This window comes from Palaemon carinicauda, chromosome 2 (assembly GCF_036898095.1).
Source record: "Palaemon carinicauda isolate YSFRI2023 chromosome 2, ASM3689809v2, whole genome shotgun sequence".
Taxonomy (NCBI): domain Eukaryota; kingdom Metazoa; phylum Arthropoda; class Malacostraca; order Decapoda; family Palaemonidae; genus Palaemon; species Palaemon carinicauda.
Genome location: NC_090726.1, coordinates 120,375,988 through 120,403,839, shown reverse-complemented (window position 1 = coordinate 120,403,839; position 27,852 = coordinate 120,375,988). Strand labels below are relative to the sequence as shown.

Below are 27,852 nucleotides of genomic sequence, written 5' to 3'. Positions count from 1 at the left end.
GTAAACCTCATGATACCCCCACAATAGGCATTATTTATGGGTATTTGCAATGGCCTTTCGGTCCTTATATTTTGCAATCACATTTTAGCTTTTACTCTAACACCGTCCTCACTTCTTTTATTCCATTTTGCTGCCCGATCTCCTAAATTTTACTCTATACTACAACTGTTGGGTTTCCCCAGTTTCACTAATGCGCTGAATGGCCTCCATGGACTCAATATTGGCCTTACAACCTTAATTCGTACATCCAATCCAAAATTAACGCAATTTCCTTACCGAATATTGTTTCAATTAAGCTTTAGTTCTACATTAGGATTTCAGTTTCACGTTATCGAATAAGAAATATTGAACTTCATCTTTTGTGTTATGATGATTTATTTTTCAAGTTCATGCACGTGTTAATTTCCTATAAATATATGTATTCCATGTTGTATTGAGAACATGGATAAATGGATTAATTTCTTCGGGAATCTTAGGAAAATCGATGTGCTTTAAATAGTTATATTGAAGCAATAACCTTATAAAACAATATAAGGAGAAAAGAAGGAATAACTTGTCTCCTAAATATGTTATTTAGTATTCATTGTCTACCCTTCTGTCTATGCATTTCTGTATGTAGTATAGATAGTCTGTAGGTAATGAACCCAAGTTTAACTATCACAAAAGTTTAGCAAGAAAATGCAAAGCAATGTTACTCACTTGACAATTTCTAATATGATATTACCATCATTTCTTTATTGGACAGATAGGTACAGTAGTAATTGGTATAACAAGTCTAATAACACAGTATACTTCAGTATTTTAAAATATTTTACACAAGTTGATTTCAGGAATTTAGCAAAACTTGCAACTCAAACGAAAAGCTTAGAAAATTGTTTTTATTATGTGATAGGACTTAGAAATTATTCAGCTGAAATTCATATCGCACAAGTATTCCGAGAAGTCTGTTGAATGTTGGATGTAACTTTTCAAAATAGTCAAACAGATAGCCTTGCAATGATGAATCTGTTGCATTTTCTTTAGTAATTCCCACCATATTGCTGAGGATGAAAATATTCTTTTTTTTTTATCTCAAATAATTCTATAATGTAAAATAATTTCCTGTAACAATGCTCCCTATGCCACATGTGCACAATTCGATCGCTATACGCGCCTCCGTTTGCACACTTGTGAACCTGTGTGCAGAGTAAGGCTGTATTTTACCGATCCAATTCGGTTACAGGTGTAGGCTATTCACTATAATTATGCTCGAAATAGCCTTCGCTATATTATATATTGCTTAGCTTTGTTTCTACTTTTTTCTGTTTTACCCTCACGAGTTTCTGAACACCTGCGATCTCTCTCTCTCTCTCTCTCTCTCTCTCTCTCTCTCTCTCTCTCTCTCTCTCTCTCTCTCTCTCTCTCTCTCTCTCTCTCTCTCTCATTTATGTATATATATATATATATATATATATATATATATATATATATATATATATATATATATATATATATATATATATATATATATATATATATATATATATATATATATATATATATATATATATATATATATATATTCATCCTTTGATGTATCTAGCCATTGAATCCTTTGTAGATTTAGTCATTCAATGGAAAGATGACAGAATGAGCCCCCAGTCCCGGGCGTAGCGGGTTGCTAAGAATCTCCCGCTTTATAAATACTAAAGAGAAATTTAAAATTTGTAATTAGAATGTTAGAACCATGAATAGAATTGGGAAGTTTCAGCAAGTGGAGAGTGAATTTCTGAAATATATTTTGGATATCATGGCCCTAAGTGAAACACGTAAGGAGATTGGTAAGGAAACTTTAGACCTAGGCAATATATGTATATGTATATGTATATATATATATATATATATATATATATATATATATATATATATATATATACATATATATTTATTTATATATATATATATATATATATATATATATATATATATATATATATATATATATATATATATATATATATATATATATATATTCATTCATGAAGAACAGATGGAGTTGGAAGAGAAGGTGTATGAATGATGATGAAACCAAGAGCAGAAAAGGCATTAACCGAGTGGAGAGCTGTAAATAGTAGATTGTCACTAGCAAAGTTTAAATCAAAGCAGGGCAATATGAGTATTATAGCTTGTTATGCACTAACAAATGATTCACCTGAAGAAAGGAAAGATGAATACTTTGAAGAACTGCAGAGTGAAATAGATGAGATCCCAGAGAGAGATAATGAAAATTGTGATTGGCTACTTCAATGCTAAAGTTGGAAGAAATAATCAAGGGATAGAGAATGTGATGGGTGTCGAGGCTCTTGGCGAAGTAGCAAATGAAAAGGGAGAACATTTCATAAGTTTCTGTTCAGCAAACAATCTTGTCATTGGAGGTACTCTTTTTCAGCACAAAGACATCCAAAAATATACATGGACTTCACTATATGGCAATTACAATAATCAAAATAGGGGTTTATCATATTCAGTTGATTTTTCCATTGGCTGGTAAATTACATGCATATGGTCAGTTGTTTAATACCCTTTTCTAAAACCTGGCTGCTCTCTTGATTTATTAAAGTCTGGCTATCTTTATATTCAGCCTCATATGAGCTTTGCGAATATTTTTTTTTTTACAGAGTGTTATTGTGTTGTATTCTTAAGGTCTTTTGTGTTTTCCTTTTTGTGAATTAAGTTTTTCTAAGCTGTAGGTATAGAGCATTCTTGCAAACACTTTATGTAATGCTCAGTGAGTTTTACTATTATGAAATCTCCTCAATCTATTATCAATTCAATTGTTAGGATATCTCCTGCTGCCCTGCCTCTTTTCATGCCTTTTAAAGCTTTCTTCACTTCTCCTACTGTTACTTGTGGTACCAGCTCACGTGGTTCATTATTCTATTGACAAGGTTATCATTATTGTAGAGAATGGTATAAAAATCATCTGCAACTTTTATCACTCCATATCTTTTGATATTATTTTCCTTTTCATCCTTTAAAGCAAATATCTGTTGGCACCCTGTTCTAAGTATTCTTTTTATCAACTTAAGGCTTTTTCCCTTTTTTACTATATCCTCACTTTTGGTCTAATTGTGTTTATGAATGTCTAAGGTCTTTAGTCTATTTATTATTTCGGATAGTTCTGTTAATTCTATTCCATCTCTGTTGGATATTACCCTCATTTTCAATCGTTTCTTTATTAGTTTTTTTGTTTGAATTATCTTATAGTTTTCCTTGATCTTATTCAATAACTTTTCCCAGTGCTGATTCCAATACACATATTATTGAATTACTATTCATTTCTTCATTACTTACTTCTATTTCATCATGTAGCCACGAATGCCTATTTTGTATTGTAAAACTAAACTCATCAGATTTTTCTCTTATTACAGGAGTGTTTATTTTCTTTTTATTAGTTTTTTCTTTCTTTCCTTAGATCTAGACAAATTTTGCGTCTCCCAATTCTATGGTCGTTTGGCTTTCACTTATTTTACACTGTTATATCTTTAATTAACTTAACTCTTTTTCACTGAGAATAAAATGTATTTCATTTTCCGTTTCAGCATTTGGGCTTCACCATGCCATTTTTCTTTATTCCTTTTTTATGATAAAATGTGTTAATTATTTTTAGATTGTTGCTTTCAACAAATTCTACAAGCATGTCTCCTCTGTAATTCTTTGTGCCTATTCCAAATTCACCCACAGCTAATTCTCTCTTCTTTGTCCCACTTATCATTGAAATCACCCCCAAAAATGCAAATTCAGTCTTTTTTTTTTTTCAAAAATATCGCCAGATCTTCATAAAAGAATCTATTTCATCCTGTGTGTGGAATGTTGTCTGTGCATACGTGTGAATGATCTTCAGCTTATACTTCTTATTTAGTTTGATAATCAATCCTGCAGTTATATCACTAATGCTAAAGACTCCCTCTATGTTCCCTGCAAGATTTTTATTGATAAGAAAACCCCCTTCAATTTCGTTGTTCCTTTCATGTCCTCTGAAGCAAAATATTTTACCCTATCTTAACTCGATATTGCATTCCTCAGTTCTTCTAATTTCACTCATTCCTATTATATCACAATTTATATCTTCAGCTCTTATAGTAATACAACAAGATCTTCTTCAGTATACAGGGTCCTGACATTGTTTGTAGCAAGATTCAGTTCCAAAGGTGCCTTGTTCTAGTTTAAAGGTCGCTCATGAATGACAGAGGCAAGGGTCAGTGACAATGCCCTAGACTGACAGGACATTGTCCTAGAGACTGGTCATATATACATATTATCAGCACCTAATCCCCGTCTCCACCCAAGCTAGGACAAGGGAGGGTCAGGTAATAGCTACTAATAACTTGGCAGAAACTTTCGAGCTTGAGCATTACTCGAACTCCCATTCAACAGTTTACCAGATAGGGACGTTTCCAATAGTCACCCGCTGAAGTGGAATGTGTCTGCCTGCCACCTTGGGCAGTTGTTCCACTGCTGCTGGGGACTGCTGGACGAGAAAAGGATGCTATATCTATGTCAAAGGATTCATTTTGAACTTGCATCTTTATCAAAGCATTCCTATAGAACAAAATTTAATGCCTAGCAAGGAGACCCTTGTATGCATTCATCTTTCGTGAAAGACTTGGCCAAATTTTCATCACCATGCTGACCACTGTGAATTGGTGATAGCAAGAGAGTTTGGTCTGATCTCCCATAGCACACCAACCTAGTATGGGTGGCCCTGATAAGTACAAATTTGCTGATCATGGCGGTACACAAACCCTTACTCCATGTTAAGGTATCCTACTGAGAAAGGGTGTATATATATATATATATATATATATATATATATATATATATATATATATATATATATATATATATATGTGTGTGTGTGTGTGTGTGTGTGTGTGTGTGTATATATATATATATATATATATATATATATATATATATATATATATATATATATATATATATATATATATATATATATATATATATATAAAAAACTCCAAACTTTTAACTGGACTCACTAAAGCATTAGAAGAGTTGGAAGACCCAGGCCTACATGACTGAGGACTATGGAGCGTGAAGTAGATGTTGAATGGAGAAGTATTGCTTATAAAGCTCAAGATAGAGATGACTGGCAAAATCTGACCGAGGCTCTTTGCGTCAATAGGCATAGGAGGAGATGATAACAATGATGATGAGGATGATTGATACACACACACACACACACACACACACACACACATATATATATATATATATATATATATATATATATATATATATATATATATATATAAAGCTATGTATTATCATCATCGTTATCATCAGCCATTACTAGTCCACTGCAGAGCAAATACCTCCGATATGTTTTTCCACTTGTGTCTTTTTATGATCTTTCTATGTCAGTCTATATTTGCAAAATCTGTTCATCTCTTTCTTGTCTTTGAAGGGCTTTCATTACTGCTAAAGTTTTGACAGAATCAAAAGCTTTCTCATGGTCTATAAATGCCAACCTAGGGGTTTGTCATACTCTGTTGATTTTTCCATCATCTGGTATCCATGGATATGGTCAGTTGCTGAATATCCTCTTCTAAAGCCTGTCTGTTCTCTAGGTGTCTTTCTATTCGCCCTAATATGAACTTTGTAAGTATTTTATATATTATAGAGAGTAAACTTAATGGATGCTAATTTTTATGCCTTTTGTGTCTCTCTTTTTGTGAATTAGTATAATGATAAGCTTATCCAAGCTGTAGGTATAGAGCATTCTTGCAAACATATTGTTTAAAGTTCAGCAAGTTCTACTACTGTGAAATCTCCTCCATCTATCATTAAATCAATTGCCTCTTTTCATGCCTTTAAATGCCTTCTTTACTTCTCCCACTGTTACTTTTGATACCAGCTTAGGTGTTTCATTATTTTGATTGGCGAAGGTATTGCTTATATCACTCATGTATAACAATGCATAGAAATCCTCAGCAATCTTTATCGCTCCATCTCTTTTGTTGATGATATTTCCATTTTCATCTTATAAAGCAAACATCTGTTGGTGCCCTGTTCCAAGTGTTCTTTTCATCTATTTGACGCTTCTTCCTTATCCTCAATTTTAGTTTGATATTGTTTACGGATGTCTTGTTTTTTTAGTTTGTTTTATTGTTTTGGATAGTTCTGCTGATTTTATTTCATATCTCTTGGATTTTACCCTCATTTCCAATGTTTCCTTTATTGGGTTTTAAGAAAGAAAATAAATACTCCAGTAACAAGGGAAAACTGTGATGAATTGAGTTTAACAATACAAAATGGGTACTCCCAGCTACATGATGAAATGACTAAGTAAAAAAGAAATTAACAGTAATTAGAAAAAAATATTGTATAATTATCAGACCAGGAGATAGGTGGAAAAGTTCCTAATCAAGATCAATGAAATCTATTAAAAAAGGCCAAAAAATTAATATATATATGTATATATATATATATATATATATATATATATATATATATATATATATATATATATATATATATATATATATATGTGTGTGTGTGTGTGTGTGTGTGTGTGTGTATTTTCCTACTTTATTATTAATGGAATGATGTGAGAAGTAAGAAAATTAATATGAAATTTCAAACAAAGTTATGAAACATGAAAGGAGGTTTTGGGTAATGTACATAGTTTATACAGGATGTAGAGGAGCTTCAGTTTGGTAAAAGGGTTTGATTTTCTTGTAAGAAGATAAAGTTGAAGTTATGAGACTAAATGTAAACTAGAAGTTATTTATATAAAGATTAATGGGAGCAGTTAACTCGTATAGGTATTTGAGAATAGTGTGATTGGTGACGTTTCCATGAGCAATGGGAGCAGGATTAATGCAAAAAATGGAATAGGAATGTTTGGAGAAGCAAAAATTGAAATAGAAGAAACGATTATTGACCTATAATATATAGTTTCCTTGATAAAACTAGTGTTCAGGATGAATGCAAATGAAAGAGAAGAGAATGAAGGTGTATATAGACTAAGCATGTCACTTTTATGATGAAATTTGAATTTAAGCTGTTTACTTGGGAGGTCACTGTAGTAGTATGGCACCACTGGGAGTTTGGCTTACCCAGCTGACGTTCTGGTGATTATCTTTTCTGATGAAAGTGGAACTGAAACCAAACACCTTTACCTTTATCTGTGAATTGATGATATCACTCTATGGCGCTAGTGACACAATAGCCTACCCGCTACCTTGATTTGTGAGTAGCCTATACTAAAGACTGGCACAGAAAGACCATAAACATCATTCTTCTTCACCCAATGGGTTAACTACTGCACTGCAATTGCCCGGCAGCCTTCTTTCCTCTTGGTAAGGGTAGAAGAGACTCTTTAGCTATGGTCAGCAGCTCTTCTAGGAGAAGGACACTCCAAAATCAAACCATTGTTCTCTAGGCTTGGGTAGTGCCATAGCCTCTGTACCATGGTCTTCCACTCTCTTGGGTTAGAGTTCTCTTGCTTGAGGGTACACTCGGGCACACTATTGTATCTAATTTCTCTTCCTCTTGTTTTGTTAAAGTATTCATATGTTGTGAAGGAATTATTTATTTTCCTGTTGTTACTGTCCTTAAAATATTTTATTTTTCCTTGTTTCCCTTCCTCACTGGGCTATTTTCCCTGTTGGGGCCCCTGGGCTTATAACATTCTGCTTTTCCAACTAGGTCTGTAGCTTAGCAATTATTAATAATAATGAGAGCGCGCATGTGTGGTTGCTATGGTGACAGCTGTGGCACGATGAAGTATATAGCCTATGTACTTACTTTGGGTCTTATTTAAAGTTTAATTAGTATGCTTATTCCATTTAAATGTTTTAATCTTCTTTCATATTCCCTCCAAGGAGACACTTTACACAATCATACACACGCATTATCCTATGTGTTTCTCTAATTGTAAACTATCATATATTCATCGCAACTAGATTAGCCTGGACATACTTCTTGGATGATTTTAAAAGCAGCCAGATTAAACCAAACAGTTTTTATCTTCCTCTTATTAATCTCGGAAACCTCATTTATTGTGCATGTAACAATATCGAAAAAAAACTATCATACTTTTCCGAAACAAATAGGCCTATACTTTACTTTTAAATCCAACTAGGTCCAGGGATATCAGAATATGTGCGATGACCTGACTCATATTCACATAAAAAAGGTCTGAGACAATTATGACGAAATCATGGCTATGGTGAAATTTAGTGTTATTGGGCATAGTTACAGAAAATCTAACAATTTTAAAGTAGTGGGTCATTCATTCGTTTATTTTTTTTTTTTTTTTTAGGTCCAATATTGTTAGTAAAAAACCAATTGTAACATCTATAACTATAACATAGACGTAGAGCACTTGCACAGATTCATTTGTTGTGATCAAAATAATGTTTCCCGTCTACAATTCTGGCTTTGGCTTTAACTTAGTGTTTTAGAATATTGTGGACCGTTTAGTTTCCAAAGAATCATTTTCCATAAACATTTGAGTTGTTTACTAATTCTTTAGATTAAAAAAATATTTGTGTGTGTTTTGATGAATGTGTTTCTTAAATCATAATCCTTTTAAAATGTGAGGTTTAAGTACTTTCGAACAATCTGACGTGTGAAAGCCCGAGTCAACAGAATTACAGACTACACAAGTCATAAGTTGGGGCATCGGGAAACTTGTTTCGTCCTCTGTTTATCACTAATGAAGCTGGTAAGAACATTGATCGAAGATATTATTGCTGTGATTTACAACTTAAGTGTGTAAATATATCATATAATCGCCTCTTGTATTAATGTAATTTTATGTAAGGTGTTCTGAGAAGTAATTTGCTGTAGACAATCTCCGATTCTCTGTGGTCTAAGGTCGCCTGTCTGATTAGATTGTGTATCTCGGCCCTGACTGCCTGGGATAACTCCTGCTTGCATCATTTTAAACTAGGTTAGTAAGCTGTATCAACCCCCCGACATTGAAGCCGCCAAATGCTTCCTTTATTGTGAAACATTTTCAGGTTTACTATATATGCTAACTTAATTTCCAGCCTATGGTATACTGTATCTTCATTGTAAACGTAGCTTAGAGTTCTCTTGATTGAGGTTACACTCATGCACACTATTCTATCTCATTTCGGTATTAATGTATTGTATTACAGGGCAATGTAACCTAGGGAAAAAAATACTTTTTCTTATGGAAAAAATTCCGCTCTTCGAAAATGACACTCGTTCCCGTCGCAAATGAATAGTTTCAGAAATATGTGGTATTATTTTACTTATGGACATTAATTGCTTTAACATAAAATATAGGTTTTTCTGTTGTATTATGATGTGATTTGAATGTTTTTGAGGTTTATTTCCATCGCAAATGAATACTTATCCTGGTATTATTACAGTTTCATCCATTATGGGAAATCTATTATAATAATATATTTCCCGAGTAAAGCAAGTCTTTTGTAGTATTTCTATAAAATATTATCTGTCGCAAATGCCTAGTTCTTTATATATCGACGATCAAACTCACGCTACTCATGTCTTCCTCCCAGATTTTTTCTAAGTCTGTTGTTATTGTTGATTGTCTCTTGTATTTGCTTAAATGAGCCCTGTAACCACTATAATCCGCAGATAAACTAGTCCACTATAAAGTCTTACACGTTTGGCCAATCACAGCGCCTATCCACTATGACGTCATACATGTTTGGCCAATCACAGCGCGACAATACATCATTTTTCCCATGCATTTCATTTCGTTCTTAGAAATGGAGGCAATAGCAAGCACGTCATCTCATGTTGCACAAGAAGTTGAAATTCCATCTTCTTGTCCTGACTGTTTCCTAACTTACAATGAATTTGTTGTAAGTTATTCGGGGAATATTAAAAACCTAGTGGATTTGTGCCAGACACAATTTAATTTTACAAAATAAAAATTGTCCTGCATGTCAGGGAACCTTCCCAACGGCTTCACGTTTTCCTCAAAGCAGCAGCACATCTTGATGAACCAACAGTTTTAGGTAAGCTTCATTAATTTATAGAGTTTATTATAATGGTGATAGTATAACGATGTATACAGCAGTACTGTACCATCAATTTGGATTTGGTTTGATGGATGTGTTAGGTAGTGGCTGTAAGGGGGGGCCCCTAACAGGGGCTAGGCCTAGGTAGGGGTACAGGGCCCTAGGTTAGGTGGTTGAATTAGGTTTGGTAGTATCCCGAAATTCACTGTGGCCTTAAGGGGGTGTCGCAGGGGGGGCGGAGCCCCCCCGGTAGGCCTAGGTAGGGGTACAGGGCCCCCAGGTAGGGGTACAGGGCCCCCAGGTAGGGGTACAGGGCCTCTAGGCTAGGTTAGGTGGGTTTATTAGGTTCAGTAGTGCCCTGAAAATCACTGTGGCCTTAAGGGGGGGTCGCAGGGGGGGGCGGAGGCCCCCCCCCCGGTAGGGCTAGGTAGGGGTATAGGGGGAGGGGTGGTGGAAGGATAAGTATTCATTTATTGCAAATGTCATTTGACGCCCCCCCCCCCCCCACCCAAAACCCCGGTTCCCACCTGGTGTCCCCCATAATTGTTGGGATGAAGTAGGGTCTTTCTGCATTCTAGAACAACTTGTTGTTTTAACTCCAATTACATAGTAAATCTCTAAATCGGATGGTTTGCGGTCAAAATAAACGTTAAATTCGTTGGAACTACACTATTTCTGATGCAGCAAATATATTTTTATTCCAGTTTCCCCATAATGGATGAAACTGTAAATTTACCCTTATCCTTCCACCACCCCTCCCCCTATAGATAAAAATCTGGGGGAACCTCCTTGGGAAACGGGGTTTTGGGTGGGGGAGACAAAGTAGGTAAAAACAGGGCAAAATTGAAGAAAAAAAACTAAATATAACACTCAAACATATAAAAATGGACTGGTATACAGGTATACACTGAATTCGAAATACATAAAAACACTGGAAATGGGAAAACCCGAGCCAAGAATTTTACATGAGAAAATGGCATACAAATGCACTATTTGACCAGCTATTGCAAGTCACATTGTAGTTGTGCACTAACCTAACCTTAATTTTCTGACCTAACTTGTCACTGAATATATCTGCACCTGGATGGCGGGAGCTTCGCCCCCACCCCTGGCCCCTTTTAGGTGGGGGGCCTTTCCCCCCACACCCCCTAACCTAACGTTTTTCTTGATTTGTATAAGAACTAGGTTACCTTATTAAAGTCCATAACTAAAATAATACCTGATCGGTACCTAATACTACAGAAATAAATATTATACTCACTATTACTCTCAGTCTTACAAGCCTGAACAATGGGGCTGCTGGTCCTCCTTCTCCTACTCCTCTTCCTGTGGCCTCTTGGGCCGTTGCCTCTCTCCTTGAGGAGGGTACAGCAATGCAGCAGTTTTACAAAAATAATGTAGTCGCTGATTTTCAGGGTATTGTTTTGAAAATACCAGTAATAATAGTGAGATATATATTGCTTAAAATATTGTGATCGATTTCCAGGCCGCTTGATCCACTCTTTGAGATCCCTCCAAAGTCTTTCAATATTTTGATTATGTACCAATGAATTATCAGGGTCTGCAAAGTTTTCCGAATGATTCACCGTGTTATGTATATAACCGAAAGATGACAGCTTTTTATACGTATGCCACTTGTCGCTATTAATACACGAGCCACTCTTGATATATTTCTGGATTAAAGGAATAAGATTTTCAGGTGAGCATTCTCGAGGCAAAGGCTCCACTAAAGGCGGTATAAAAAATTTCTTGGATTCCCTCTCAATCCCCCAAAAGCCCAAATATCACTGAGAGGACGGCCCCTGTCAAATTTACGTTCGCCAAAATGAGATTCATCTATTTCTATTATAACACCATCACCACCAATTGGTTCTTGATTATCAAAATAATATTCAGCAACTTCACAACAAAAACTACGCCAGTCAACACTGGTTGCTCTACTAATTTTAAGAGAATCTATTACATTATGATTGTTCCACAATTTATTGACCCAATAATAATAATAGTTTCCAAGCAGGAAGATGAGTACCATCTAAAAAGGTACCTTTATAATTTGAAACTTGATACCCACATCGCCGGCATTTCTTTGTTTTAGCAATCACCACAGTAGAACTACAATACCAAATATGCTTATCTTCCCTAAAAAGTAATGGTTTCTGACACTTAGGACACTGAACACTCAAAGGTAACACAGAATGTTGACGGAAAAAATCATATTCATATTTTGCATGTTCAGCATATGCACCACCATGATATTTGCCTACAGTATTACCCAAAAATAATCGAGCTCACAAGAGTCACACAACTGAATTTCACTATCCATACCTTTAAACTGATGGCGGAAAAGAAAATCCTTGGTCTGTTGGAATCGTAGTGTTTTCTGATTGGTTGACAATGAAAACGTCAGAAATTGACAGCCAGTTACATAAAGTGTGACAATTGACCTCATCATCTCTTTAAGGAGGACCAACCAAACCATAGTATTTTGGAGAGAATCAGGTATGTTTGTAGATGGCAGTTGTAGATTGGCTAATTATCGAAACAGTGGCCTGAAGCACCTGTCTTCGAATGGCAAAACATCAAAAGTATTACGTAATTCCAAAAACATTCGTTATTGGCTGAAATCAATAAGTGTTAAGCCACAAGAGATGAAACAGGTGATTTGAGTGGTTGTCAATAACAAATAAACAAATAAACAAACTCAGGATACTGATGATTGGTGTAGAAGGCAAATATTAAGACGTCATAAAATTTCTTCCAATAACAGTAGTTGAAAGGTGGAGCCAACAACCAAAACAGATTGGTTCTATGCGTACGCATTGAGAAGATAAATTTTAAACATCAGACTTACCCGGTGGTTATATAAAAATAGCTTTAGTCCCTGACGTCCGGCAGAAATTCAAAACTCCCGGCAATCGCAGATAGAGTAGCCAGGTGTACACCAGCGCCCTCTCACGCGAGATACGTAGAACCATCCCATAATTCCTCGGATCTTCTCTGCCGCTATTGCAGGTGACATCGTTGGAATTCACTCGTTAATTAACCTGGATTTTGGCAGTTATCTTTGGTGATGTACTACAATTTTGGTTATTGGCTTTCGCTTGTTGGATTTTGCTTTCGGTTTCTCTTGAAACTTGATTGGTTTGGATTATTTTGATTATTTTGACCCTTGCTTGTTTTGATCTCTCTTATTAACTATTCATAATGGCCGACCCTTCTCCCGCTTGTAGAAAGTGTGTGAAAGGGTGGAAGACCCGGCATCCTAAAGCCGCCGTAGATCCCCACTCAATTTGTGTTAAATGTAGGGGTAAAGTATGTGAGTTGGGGGATCGGTGTGACGAATGTGTTCAGAGAGACAGAGTTAGACGTAGTTCTTCTTGTTCTAGAGAATTATCCACTTCCCGTGTCATTGAACCTAATCCTTCCCCTGTAGTGGTAGTTGCAGATCCCACTACTGTTACCGCTGAGCCTTCGCTTAAAGACATGATGGTCGCGATTCAGGCCTTGGGAGTAAGGGTTGAATCGCACGCCGCGGACAGGAACCGCCTTATGTCCGATGTGAATCAATTGAAGAGTGTCAGTGCGAATAGTGCACTTAATGTGTTTAGTGCTGTGGAGGGTGCGTCTGCTCGAGCCTGTCATTCACCTAGCCTTAGACCTCTTCCAAGCTTCCCAACTCCTGGGAGAAGAAATGTCGATCGGCAAAAGGGAACGAGAGGCGTTATCGCTCGAGCAGACGTCCCCTCGAGCGTACCTGTTGACGTTTCACGGGACGCTCGCCCTCACCATGAGAAAGGTGAGGTTAAAGTGTTTTCCTCATCCTCGGATGACGCAGCGCACAGCAAAGGCTGGGGTCAAGCCTCCAGACCTCTTAAGAGGAAAGTGGATGCAGTAGCTCAATGTCGCGACTTGTCACCGCAAGCGCCTGACTGTAGCCATTGGAGCAGTCCAGAGCGTTTCCCTTCGTCTGTAGAAGGTTCTCCTGCTAAACGTCTTGATAGGATATCAGAGTCTGACAAATATCTAGTCCAGCCTGTTGCGGATCTAGTTCCTGAGTCTGGTATCACTGTTCATGCTCCGCCACCCCCGTCAGACTGGTTGTCGTTTTCCGGGCGCTCGGCTCGTTACTTGAGCGATGAAGAAGGCGAGTTTGCGGTTGAGATAACTTCTCCTGCATCACTGCAAGTTGACCCGAATTGGAGTATGCTGCAAGACATGCAGCAGCAGCTATCGTCGTTTATGCAGACGTATCATCTTGCTGTCAACAAGGAAGTGGTTAGCCAAGATCCCGACCGCCGGAAAACTTCGCTGCTTGACGCTAAGCGCCGTAAGGCGGCTAGTCTAGAAGCGCTTGACGACAGACAGCTTCCCAAGCGTAAAGCGGTTAAACACGGAGCTGAACGACGTGATAAGGTTTCTGTGAAACATCGAGATCCTGATCCTCTTGACACCAAACGTCAAGCTTCCAGGCATGACGCTGAGCGTCAACCAAGCATGACGATGATCGCCATGCAGTTAAACATGACGCCGAGCGTCAAGTTAGATGTGACGTCGATCGGCAAGCCCGTGACGTCGAGCGTCAAGTGAAACGTGATGCCCAACGTCAATCAGTTGCTGAACTACATGCAGTCGGTCGTGACGCGGAGCGTAAGAGCAGCGGAGGTCATGTTGACGCCAGTCATGCTGAGCATCAAGATCGCGGGCGCCGTAGTGCCGATTCTCATGATCGCGAGCGACTGCTTTCTGAGCGTCGAGCGTTGGATCTTCGTGACACTGTACGTGATGACCCTACACCTGTTGGATAGTAATCGGGCCCGTAAGGAGTCTCCTCTTGTTCTGCAAGATGCCTCTACGACAGTTAGGGTTTTATCGGAGGAGGAGCCTGATGATAACTTTTCCCCGGCTGAACTTTTGGAAGATTTCTCTGAGGGAGAAGAGCCTAAGACCCTTTATCATTCAGTCGATCTTAAGAAGATTATGAAAGTCTTTGCGGAAGTATTTCCAGACCAGTTTGCTCCTGTTGCTCCGCGTTCACCTCCTTCGGAGTTTACCTTAGGGAAGGCAGCGAAGGAATCGCTATTCACTAAGATGGTTCTCTCTCGCTCTTCGAAGAGAGCATTAAGGATGTTGGGAGACTGGATGTAGGCCAAAAAAGACCAAGGCAAGACAGCCTTCGCTTTACCTCCAGGTAGGTTAGCGTCCAGATCAAGTGTGTGGTACGAGACAGGAGAAGTTCTCGGCTTGGGAGTTCCTGCCTCTGCCCAGGGCAACTTTTCAAGCCTAGTAGACTCTCCTTGTCGGTTGGCCATGAGACGTACTAAGATTCTATGGTCAACTTCTGAGTTCGATCATCTCCTCAAAGGCATCTTCAAAGCCTTCACGGTTTTCAACTTTCTGGATTGGACTCTGGGAGCCTTGGGGAAGAAAGTTTCAATCCTAAAAGATCCTGAAACGGATAGTTTTATACATATGTCGTGTATGGATAAAGCCGTTAGAGACGGCTCTAATGAGTTGTCAGTCCTATTCACAGCTGGGGTTCTTAAGAAGAGAGCAACAATGTGTTCTTTTCTTTCTATGGGGGTCACACCCTTCCAGAAATCTGAGTTGCTGTTTGCACCTCTTTCTCCCTCTCTGTTTCCTCAGGAGTTAGTGAGAGAGGTTGCTTCTGCTTTGACCCAGAAGACCACTCAAGACTTAGTCTCTAAGACTGCAAGGAAGGTCCTACCGACTTCCTTTACTAGCCGTAAACCGAGAGAAGAAATTCCCTTTCCTCAATTTTCACAGCCATTTCGAGGGAAGTCCATCAGTAGGGGTAGCTTCAGACCCGACGGGAGGAGAGCTAGAAGGAGAGGTTCCAGACCTGGGCGAAGCAGAGTCTGACTGCTTTTGCCTTCAGACAGCAGTAGGAGCCAGACTGAGCAACTTCTGGCGAGCTTGGGAGAGAAGGGGAGCAGACCCTTGGTCCGTTTGTGTTTTAAAGGAGGGATACAAGATTCCTTTCATTATGAAACCTCCGTTAGTTTTAGATCCGATAGATCTCTCTCCCAACTACAAGGAGGAGTCAAAGAGACAGGCTATGCACCTCCAAATGTCTCTCTTGTTGGAAAAGAAAGCAGTAGAGATGGTGCGAGACTTGAAGTCACCAGGGTTCTACAACCGCCTATTACTGGTTCCCAAGAACTCGGGGGGATGGAGACCAGTCCTGGACATAAGTATCCTCAACGATTACGTTCAGAAGACGAAGTTCTCTATGGAGACGCCAAAGACTGTGCTAGGAGCAGTAAGAAAGGGCAACTGGATGGTCTCTTTAGACCTTCAGGACGCTTACTTTCATATCCCCATTCATCCAAGTTTCAAGCGTTACCTGAGCTTCGTTTACAGGAAGGAAATCTTCCAGTTTCGAGCCTTGTGTTTCGGCCTCAGCACCACTCCTCTCATTTTCACGAAGCTTATGTTAAACGTAGCGAGTATGCTACACTCAAGAGGCATCAGAGCCTCCTTGTACCTGGACGACTGGCTTCTCAGAACTCATTCCTTCAATCGCTGTCTGGAGGATCTGCGTCTGACATTGAGATTGTCAGAGGAACTGGGTCTTCTTGTAAACTCAAAGAAGTCTCAATTGATTCCATCCCAGAAGATACTCTATTTGGGGATGGAGATTTGGAGTCTAGCTTTTCAGGTTTTTCTGTCACCCTCAAGGATACAACAAGCCCTCCCGAAACTTCGTACTTTTCTAGAGAAAAGAGTTTGTTTGGTAAGAGAGTGGATGAGTCTGCTGGGAACCCTCTCCTCACTGGAACAATTTGTTTCCCTGGGAAAACTGAACCTTCGGCCTCTTCAATTCCACCTTAATCTTCATTGTAATAAAGAGGAGAGCCTCGAGACGGAAAGCATTTCCCTTATGGAACCAATAAGAAGTTGCCTCCAGTGGTGGAACGACCTGGGCAAGCTTCAGGAAGGTCTCTCATTGGAACAAAGGAGCCCAGACCTTGTGTTGTGTTCCGATGCCTCGAACTCGGTTTGGGGAGCAACACTGGGCAAGTTGGAGATCTCAGGTCTGTGGACAAGGGATCAGGAGAGCCTCCACATCAATCAGAAGGAGCTGTTGGCAGTCCTGTTGGCCCTCAAAGGTTTCGTAGGGTCTGTGTTGAACAAAGTGGTGCAAGTCAACGCCGACAACACTACAGCATTGGCTTACATAGCCAAACAAGGCGGGACTCACTCGAAGTCACTTTACGAGACTGCAAAGATTCTTCTCGTTTGGGCAAAGGAAAGAAATGTAACCCTGCTTACAAGATTCATCCAAGGAGAAAAGAATGTGATGGCAGACAGCCTCAGCAGGAGGGATCAAGTTCCGTCCACGGAGTGGACATTGCATCAAGAGGTATGCAAGAAGTTATGGCGGATGTTGGGTCGTCTGTCCATATACCTGTTCGCAACCTCGAAAACGAAAAGACTGGAGACGTACTGCTTCCTAGTTCCGGATCTCGAAGCGACACAAACAGACACTTTCCTGCTGGATTGGTCTCACCTTGACCTGTACGCGTTCCCGCCATTCAAAGTTCTGTACAAGGTGTTACAAAAGTTTGCGTCACACGAGGGAACCAGGTTGACTCTAGTGGCTCCCTTTTGGCCATCAAGAGAATGGTTCACAGAGGTACAGTGAACCCTCGCTACTTCGCGGTTCGACCATCGCGGATTCACCACTTCGCGGATTTTTTCCATAACCCATATATATACAGTAATATATATATATATATATGTATGCATGTATTTATGTATATATGTAGGTATGTATATGTGTATACATATAAATATATATATGTATATATATACACACACACACACACATATATATATATATATATATATATATATATATATCTAAAGTAGGAAGATGTGATGTAGTTCTAAGGGAAAAGTATGGGAAATATGTCTGGGTAATAAGCAAAGCTCTACCTCCAGTTTGTTTCTACATTATGATCAGAGATAAATGTAAACAAAACATTGGTTGCCATTTTTTATCGTGCTTTTTAGCATGTTTAGGAAATGCATGATATAAAATCACCTTTAATATTTGTGCCTGTTTTAGTTTAGGGTACTGTAGTACATGCATTAAGTGTTCTGTACATTAAAGGGTAGTTTGTTAACAGTACTACGTACAAGGAAAGGTTTTAAAAGTCTGAATATACATGTTGAATAAATAGGTAAATATGGTGTCACTACTTCGCGGATTTTCACCTATCGCGGCCGCGACTGGAACCTATCTACCGCGATAAACGAGGGTTCACTGTACTGGAATGGATGGTGGACATTCCGAGAAGCCTCCCATTGAGAGTAGATCTTCTCAAATAACCTCACTTGGCAAGACACCATCAAAACCTCCGAGCTCTACGTCAAACTGCCTTCAGACTATCGAAAAACTCACAAGAGGTAGAGGATTTTCGAAGGAGGCAGCTAGGGCTATCGCTAGAGCAAGGAGGGCTTCTACCATCAAAGTTTACCAGTCCAAGTGGGAGGTTTTTAGAGAATGGTGCAGAGCTAACTCAGTTTCTTCATCCAGTGCCTCTGTAACTCAAATTGCTGACTTCTTTTTAGACCTTAGAAGAAAACGCAACTTTTCTTCCTCTACCATCAAGGATACAGGAGTATGTTAGCGGCCGTCTTCAGGCACAGGAATTTGGACCTCTCTGATAATAAAGACCTTCAGGACCTTCTCAAATCATTTGAGACTTCTAATGAGCGACAACAGGAATCTCCAGCCTGGAATCTAGATGTTGTGTTGAAGTTCCTCATGAGTGACAGGTTTGAGCCCTTACACTCGGCTTCTTTTAAAGATATTACTTTAAAGACTCTTTTCTTGGTTATTCTGGCGACAGCTAAGAGAGTCAGTGAGGTTCACGCTTTTAGCAAAAATATTGGCTTCAGAAACGGCAAAGCCATATGCTCCTTGCAACTTGGTTTCCTGGCCAAGAACGAACATCCTTTTCATCTATGGCCTAAGTCTTTCGAGATTCCAAACCTTTCAGATGTGGTTGGTGAAGAGTTGGAGAAGGTCCTGTGTCCTGTAAGGGCACTGAAGTTCTATCTGGACAGAACTAAAGAATTAAGAGGCAAGTCAGAAGCTCTTTGGTGTGCAGTCAGGAAACCCTCGTTACCGATGTCAAAAAACGCCCTATCATTCTTTATAAGACTTTTGATAAGGGAGGCAGGCTCACTCACTGCGGTGAGGCAGACCTCAAACTGCTGAAAGTGAAAACTCATGAAGTTAGAGCTGTTGCAACTTCTGTAGCTTTCAAGCAGAATCGTTTTCTGCAAAGCATCATGGACACAACCTTTTGGAGGAGTAAATCTGTGTTCGCATCGCATTACTTGAAGCATGTCCAGACTCTTTATGAGGACTGCTACACTTTGGGACCATTTGTAGCAGCGAGTGCAGTAGTGGGGGAAGGATCTACCTCTACGTTCCCCTAATCCTAGTACTCTTTTTTCTTCTCGTGGAACTTTTATGTTTTTATGGTTGTTTGTGGAGATTGGTCGACAGTCTTCCGCAACCTTTTGATTTTAGTCAGGTGGTCAATTTTGTTCCTTGAGAGTGCCCGGAACAAGGGTATTGGATGAGGTCCTGTCACATAGAGGTATTAAACTTATTAAGACGTTTTGCCAGAAGACGTTTAGATAATATGGGAGTCATGGAAATTGGGCGGTAATCAGTGGGACTTGAGCTACCACAAACACATTTACATAGAGGAGTAACATTACCAATTCTCCAACAAGTGCTAAAAGCCCCTCTTCTTGCTAACTTGCGCAAAATAACAGATAACTTTGGAGCTAAGAAATCTGCTGTCTTTATAAAAAACAAAGGAAAAATACCATTTGGGTCTACACCTCCATAAGCATCAAGGTCCATCAACAGAGCTTTAATATCACGAGATCGAAAAGCTAAACTAGTTAGTTTAGCCTCAGGAAAACAGGAATGAGGAAGTTCAAGTTTTTCATTACTCTGTTTACTGTCAAAAACATCAGCCAACAGGGTTGCCTTTTCCTTTGGACAGTGAGTGACTGAGCCATCTGGTTCAAGTAAAGGAGGAACTGTTGCATCTACACCAAAGAATGCAGATTTAAGGGTAGACCACCATTTGTGTCCCTGAGTTGTACCAGAAAGGGTTTCTTTTATGTTTAAATTGTACTCCTTTTCAGTTGAGGCATAAACTCTCTGAGCAAAAGCTCGAAGCTGAGTATAGTTGTTCCGGGTCAAATCTGATCTGTTACCCTTCCAAAGATGATAGGCCTCCTGCTTCTCCAAATAAGCACGTCTACAATCATCATTGAACCAGGGTTTGTCCTTCACTCGGTACCTTAGCACACGAGAAGGGATACGCCTAAGTTGACTAGATTCTCATTCAAAGGGACAACAGGATCTACACTACTATATAATTGCGATCAATTCTAGCACAAAAGATCATGCAAAATCCCATTCCAGTCTGCTTGGGATTTCATATAAATTTTACAAGAGTATGATATATCAGGGACAGGCTGCTCAGTCTTCACTACAGTACTAATGAAATCAAGGCATGATCAGATGTTCCGACTGGAGAACCAACCTTACTAGTTATAACGCCAGGGGAGTCGGTGTATACGAGGTCCAAGCAATTACCAGACCTGTGAGTAGCTTCATTTATGATTTGCTCACAGCCTGATTCCGAGGCAAAGTCTAAAGCTCTTAACCCTTTTACCCCCAAAGGACGTACTAGTACGTTTCACAAAACTCATCCCTTTACCTCCATGGACGTACCGGTACGTTCTTGCAAAAAACTGCTATTTAAGTTTTTTTTTTGCATATTTTCGATAATTTTTTGAGAAACTTCAGGCATTTTCCAAGAGAATGAGACCAACCTGACCTCTCTATGACGAAAATTAAGGCTGTTAGAGCAATTTTAAAAAAATATACTGCAAAATGTGCGTGAAAAAAATTAACCTCTGGGGGTTAAGGGTTGGAAATTTCCAAATAGCCTGGGGGTAAAAGGGTTAAGCCATGGCGATCAGTAGGAGAGATAGAACTTAACCACTCCCTATGGTGAGCATTAAAATCACCAACAAAGACAAAAGAAGCCTTTCTATCATCCTGTATCTTAGCCATAATAGTAAGAAGACAATCAAAGATAGAATCATCTATGTCTGAATTCCGGTAGATTGAACACAAATAAAAGTTGTTATGCCTGCCACAAACTTTTATTACCTGAATCTCATGACATCCACATTGATAGCAGGACTTATGAGAAGCAGGGTACTCAGTCCTAATATACACCGTCATTCCCCTGGCCCTAGGGATGGCATCACGTTTCAACATTCTTGGCTTCTTAAAACCACTTATAAGGAGCTCAGATGAGTGCCTCATATTAGAAACCAAAGTTTCTGAGCACAAAAGAATATCATACTGTCTGGACGCAACTGTAAGGTCTTGGATATTTGCATGAAGACCACGAATATTGCAATACAGGAGACAACATTGACAAAATCTAGGACGTACTGGTCCCGGATTTCGCTCAATGTCTCCAGACAGCATAAGAATTAATAGAAATAAAAAAGAGACATCATACTTAAAAACTAGACTTACAAGAATTATAACAAAAACAATATGTACAGAAATAAAGTGATTGATGAAACCCATAGACTATAGTAAAAAGTCGGAAAAACTGGTCAACATGGAGGGGCCGATACACCATGCGAGCATGAATTGTAATTGATCACAACTTTCTTTTTCGCAGGTAGTAGCGACGTAGAACACAAGGCTGATGGCTACGGCTGCCCTGTTTGTTATCCTGCGCTCCATGTGGTAGCTCGTGAGCTGCTCACGTTACGAGATAGCATTCGCTGTCAGCCTTCAACTTGATGTTCCTGCATGCCTTAGGCTATATCCTCCTGCGGGAGGACTTCTCTCTCGTTCGCCAGAGAGAGATTATTACGCCTGCGCTTTTTTCCCATAGAGCTGGGTGAAAGCTTGCCTTAGACGATGTTCTCCTTTAGGAGGACTTCTCTCTTGTTCGCGAGAGAGAGATTATTACGTGTACGCTTTTTTCCCATAGAGCTGGAAGAAAGTTTGTCTTAGGCGATGTCCTTCTTTGGGAGGACTTCTCTCTCGTTCGCGAAAGAGATATTTTTGGGTGAGATAACCATGTCGTCCTGATGGAAGTTCCTTTAAGAGTAGCTTCCTAGGGTATATTTTCCTACATTGATATTCCCAGAGAATTTTACCTTAAGGTCTCCAGAATTCTAACTCCTGGCGCGAATATCCCTAACTTTTCCTTTTAGTGATATCGCATAATATCAGAGGACGTATTCTTGACACACCACATAATTATCTTCACCCCGAATAGCGTTTACGCTTCGAGGAGGAAAAGTGGCAAGAAAATGAAGGGGAGCCGTTATAAGGTGCCTCTCCTCCATTACTGTTTTGAGTCTCTAGATGACGTCATATCCGTCCGCCATCTTTATTCCTTTTATCGTAGCGCCATTGCTCGGTGATTTTCCTGTGCTCTCTCGTTATTTCGTAAGATTTTGGATCTAATCATGCTTTCTCCAGCCTCATCTGCCTCTGGAAAGTTGAGTATTGATCTTTACATTGTATAAATGTAAGTTGTTCCGTAACCGAAATACAAACCACGCTATTTATATGGGTTATTACTTTTGGCGTAGCTGAAATGACGAGCCATTAGATTTTTAACGAGGGTTAACTACCCTCTCACACACCGGTGAACCGATTCACTTCACTTTTGGCTCAAGTGATGATCAGACCTGTCTATCTCGCCCTCGCATTTTTGACAGCCTTAATTTTTTTGCTTTTTCTTACAACTCGTGTGCTTGAAAGTTGGCCTCTCTCTATCATGCGGAAGTGCCCTGGACTTCCCGACCGCCCTTGTGGAACGTTCATGTCGGCGGTCGAGACGGACCCTCACACCTTATGTCCATACTGCAGAGGTCAACGGTGTGATAGGGATAAAACTTGTAGTGAGTGCAGGGAGTGGTCTACCTCCCAGTGGGAGAGGTTTTCCCGGCAACGTTAGAAGAAGTCTAAGCGTGACCTTTTTCCTTCAAGGGCTGCCTTGAAGAAGGAAGGTTCCGTTGCCCGAAGCTCCCACTCGATCGGTCTCTCGCGAGGGGCCGTCGAGTGGTAGCGTAGGTCTTTCCTTTGTTGACCAACCTAGGGGTTCGGGAGAGGGAGTTGCCTCCCATAGTGAGGCAGCTCCTCCTTCTCCACCTCCAGGGGAGGATATTGATGTTGATGACTCTGTTTCTAACAATGATCTTTTGCAGCTTTGGGCTTCCTTAGGGCTTAAGGGCTCGACCTCCAGGGAAGCCCTGTTTGACCTGAACCAGTTGGGTGCAGCTGTCAAACAGTCGCCGGTAATAGCAGAAGTAGATCCTCTGTCTATTGTCGACGTTGTTGTGGCAGAGGCTTCCGACGGGTCAGGCCAAACCCCTGCTGTTGTTGCGGATGTTGCTGAAGGCTCAGTTCCCCCCTCCGAACATCCTTCGAGGGAGGAGCTGGGTCCAACGGTCTCTCCTGCGGGTGAGTCTCCCCCTCGGGGGAGTTCACTGACGGAGACTCCTCTTCGGAGGACCGACGATGGTGTTGCTGCCCCTCGAGGTCGTCTTCGCCGTAAGGCTCGCCCTCCTCTTCTCCGTAGAGGCCTTCCTTCCCCTTATAAGGGAGTTTGGAGGCGCCTCTTCGGTTCTTCGCCTTCGATGTCCCCTGCAGAGGAGCCTCCTCGACGTGAGCAGACCGTTGCAGCCGCATCGCTAGACCTCTCAGCTGATTGTTCGCGATCTCCCACGCCTGCCAGACCTGCTAGCCTTCCTTCTCCGTTCCTGGACGCAGATGCGCAGTGGGCGCCAACGCACCTCGTTTTCCAACGGGCACTGGTCCCTTCGGGGCATAAGGGCTTATCTCTCAATGAGAGTAAGTCCCTTAAGCGGCAGGTGTTACCTGCGCGCTCGCGCTACCTGCTGTGAACCCTTCGGACTTAACGCGCCAGCGATCTCCTGCAGCCATGTCTTCTCGCCGTAGATCTCCTGCTTGCCAGTGCTCGCCTGCACGCCAGCGATCTCCTGCAGCCATGTCTTCTCGCCGTAGATCTCCTGCTCGCCAGTGCTCGCCTGCGCGCCAGCGATCTCCTGCAGCCATGTCTTCTCGCCGTAGATCTCCTGCTCGCCAGCGCTCACCTGCGCGTTAGCGCGCCTTGCGTGCCCACATACTCCTGAGCGCCCACGATCGCCTACTCACCAGCTCACATCTGCGCATCCTGGTCCTGATGCGCGCCAACGTTCGCCCGCGCGCCCACGATCTCCGGATCTGGGTGCAGGCAAGGAGGTTGTTCCTTTGCCCCCTCGCCATCGATCTCCTGCGCTCCCGCAGACCTCGCCCACGTGCCAGCCTTCGCCTGCGCGCGATGGCGCGCACTCTCCTGTGCGCTCTTCTAGACCTGTTCGAGTCTCTGCGCGCCCACGAGAAGTCTCCGGTGCAAGCCCGCGAGCGTTCGCCTTTACGCGCCACTTCACCTTCTGGTCCTGCGTCCCAGCTGATATCTCCTGACCGCGCTACTAAGCGCCAGCAATCTCCCGTGCGCCCGCGCGATCTTTCGCCTGCGCGCAAATGCTCTCCAACGCGCCTGCGCGCCCCTACGTCAGATCGCTGAAGGTCTCCTACGCGCCCATGCGCTAACTCGCCTGTGCGCAGTCGATCGCCTTCTCGCCCTACGAGCCATCGCTCGCCAACGCGCCATTGCTTCCCTGCGCGCCAGCGCTCTCCCTTACAACCGCGCGCACCCTCACTTGCGCGCCCACTCGCACTTTCACCTACGCGCTCACTTGCCTGCGCACCCACACGCTCTCTCGCCCGCGCGCACCCGCGCTTTCATTTCCGTGCGCATGTGCGCCAACGTTCGCTCGCGTGCGAACCCGCGATTCTACCATCGCGCCAGCGCGATCCCGACCGGGTTTCGCAGCACGAGCAACCTTGCGAGTCCTCTGGAGCCCGTACTTCCAGATCATCGTCGTCACGATCTCCACCCCGTAAGCGCAGAGCAGCGCACTTGCAGGAGGAGGAAGAATCTTCAGAGAGGTCTTGGCAACACTCTTCTTCTTTTCAGGCAGGCCCTGTGGTGTGCACTCCTAATGATCGCCCGATCCCCTTCCCTCCAGCGGGAGTCGCTGACACTGCGTCTGTCAGCTGTCAGCCTTGGTTTGGGTCTCTGATCAAAGCGGTCGTCCAGGCTGTAAAGCCAGCCCTCGCTGATCTAGGCCTCAAACCAACGGCAGCCTCGTCTCCGCTGAAGAGAAGGAGAGGAGTGGACTTCGTGGTGACTTCTCTTTGGGTTAAACTGGCTCCCAAGAAGTCCGTCAGGAAGGCCCCTTCCCCCTCTCAGACGGTTTCTCCTCCTGTGGACGAAGCCTTTCCGTCCTCAGGAGAGTCCAGCGAGGTGAGACATACTCCCACGGCACCAATAGGAGGAACCCCACCTCGAGTAGGAGAATCGTCTCGTGTGAGAGCAGAGAGGAGCCCTCAGACTTCTGGAGTCCTGTATTCCTCCTAGGAGGGAGCCCAAGGACTCGAAGACCGTCCCTAAGTCTTCATCCCTGATTCGTCCAGAGCCAGCAAGACCCCAGGAGAACGTCCACGTGTCCCCCCAAGTAGAGCAGCTGGGGACAGGAGACTATGCTGTCAGTCCACAAGGAGGAGAGCTGCATGAGTCGGAACATGCCTTCTGGCAGGTCCTGAGTCTGATGAGGCAACTCAACAGGTTCGAGGTTCCGGAAACCGCCCCTCGCGAAGGCAAGAATACGGTTCTGGACCAAGTCTACGGCACTCAAAAATCCTCCGAAGGCCAGTGTGTCTCTACCCTGGTCCCAGGGGGTTAAGAGCGCCAGAGACAAGGCTGAGAGCCAGCTCTCCGAACTCGCCTCCTCCAGCCGTTCCTCTGCCGGCAACAAACTCCTCCCACCTCCTCGTGTACAACAGAGGAGGTACTTCGAGATCATGGGGGAGTCTTGTTTAGCTCTTCCTCTCCACCATTCTGTGGAAGAGCTCTCCAGGGGAATTTCTCTTGAGAAACTCTCCGCCTGGCAGGTGACATTCTCGGCTACAGAGATCTTGAGCCAGGAGAAAGTCGCAAAGTGTTCCATGCAGGCCACTTCGTGGCTAGATGTCTGGCTGGGGTCTCTGGGCATCCTGTTGCGATCCGAGGACTTGTCCAAGGAGAGCACCAGGAAGGCCATGGAGACTTTTCTCCTCTCGGGCACCCGCACCATCGAGTTTCTAGCTCACCAAGTTTCGAACTTGTGGGCAAACTCGATCTTGAAGCTTCGTGATGCGGTGACCGAGAGGTTCCATGCGAAGGTCCAGCCGTGGATGTCTGCAAGCTCAGACACTCTTCCATCCTTGGAAAGAGCCTGTTTGAGCCCAAGGATGTGGAATGGACAGCTGAGAGGTGGAGGAAATTGAATCACGATTCTCTCCTCCAAAGGGCTCTTACATACAGACCCTACAAGCTTCCAGCACCTCAACAACAACAGCCTCGTCAGTCTAGGACATCGAAACCGGCTCCGGCAGCAAAGGCAAAGGTGTCCAAATAGCAGCCCTTTCCTGTCAAGGACAGGAAGGGTGGAAAGTCCTCCAGGGGAGGCAAGAATCCTAGAGGGAGCGGCCGAGGCCGCAAACGCTAGGATTGGCAATCCCCCTGCGTGTCCACCAGTGGGGGGATGCCTGCAGAGTTGCGCGTTCAGGTGGCAGCAACTCGGGGCCGATTCCTGGACGATCTCTGTGATCAGCCAAGGATATCGCATCCCGTTCATAACATTTCTTCCTCCCCTGACAGCGAATCTAGTGTCGTTGAGCTCCTATGCCATGGGATCGGCAAAGGGGCTAGCCCTTCGGGCAGAAGTCGAGACCATGCTCAAGAAGGATGCTCTCCAAGAGGTCGTCGACGGCTCCCCAGGCTTCTTCAGTCGACTCTTTCTTGTAAAGAAGGCGTCTGGAGGCTGGAGACCCATCATCGACCTCTCAGCCCTGAACAAGTTTGTCAAACAAACTCCGTTCAGCATGGAGACAGCAGAGACGGTCAGTCTTGCAGTGAGACCGCAAGACTTCATGTGCACACTGGATCTAAAGGACGAGTACTTCCAGATCCCAATCCATCCGTCTTCCAGGAAGTACTAGACAACAAGATCTTCCAATTCAAGGTGCTGTGTTTCGGTCTCTCCACAGCACCACAGGTGTTCACCAGAGTGTTCACCCTGATATCTTCGTGGGCACACAGGATCGGCATCCGTCTCCTTCGCTATCTGGACGACTGGCTGATCCTGGCAGACTCGGAGTCGACCCTTCTTCGACACCGAGACAAGCTTCTGGCACTTTGCCAAGATCTAGGGATCATGGTAAATCTCGAGAAATCTTCTCTGCTTCCATCTCAACGACTGGTATATCTAGGCATGATATTGGACACCAATATCCACAAAGCCTTTCCATCAGACGACAGGATAGCAAGGCTGAGGAGGGTCACAGAGCCTTTCCTCAGATGGGAAGAGCTTCCAGCCCAATCTTGGTTACGTCTTCAAGGTCACCTGTCCTCCTTGGCCCGTCTAGTTCCAAACGGCCGCCTCAGGATGAGATCCCTGCACTGGCGGCTCAAGTCCCGATGGAATCAATACTACGATTCCCCGGACATTCTGGTCCCTATGGGGCCTGCGGAACGAAAGGGAGTGGATCTTCTCGTCCTCCCCCCAGATTTGATGCTGTTCTCGGACGCGTCAAAAGAAGGGTGGGGGC

At 42.5% G+C, this 27,852-nt stretch overlaps 1 protein-coding gene across 3 annotated transcripts in view; it reads left to right on the top strand.

Annotated features, from left to right (window-relative positions):
- Window positions 1-8,605: 8,605 nt before the first annotated feature.
- Window positions 8,606-27,852, top strand: part of LOC137620967 (putative sodium-coupled neutral amino acid transporter 10) — a 287,910-nt gene continuing 268,663 nt past the window's right edge. Inside the window, exon 1 of one of the 3 annotated variants that reach the window (XM_068351409.1) lies at window positions 8,606-8,734. The gene's annotated coding sequence lies outside the window, so the exon portion shown is untranslated. The other 2 variants (XM_068351419.1, XM_068351414.1) reach the window with 2 other exon arrangements.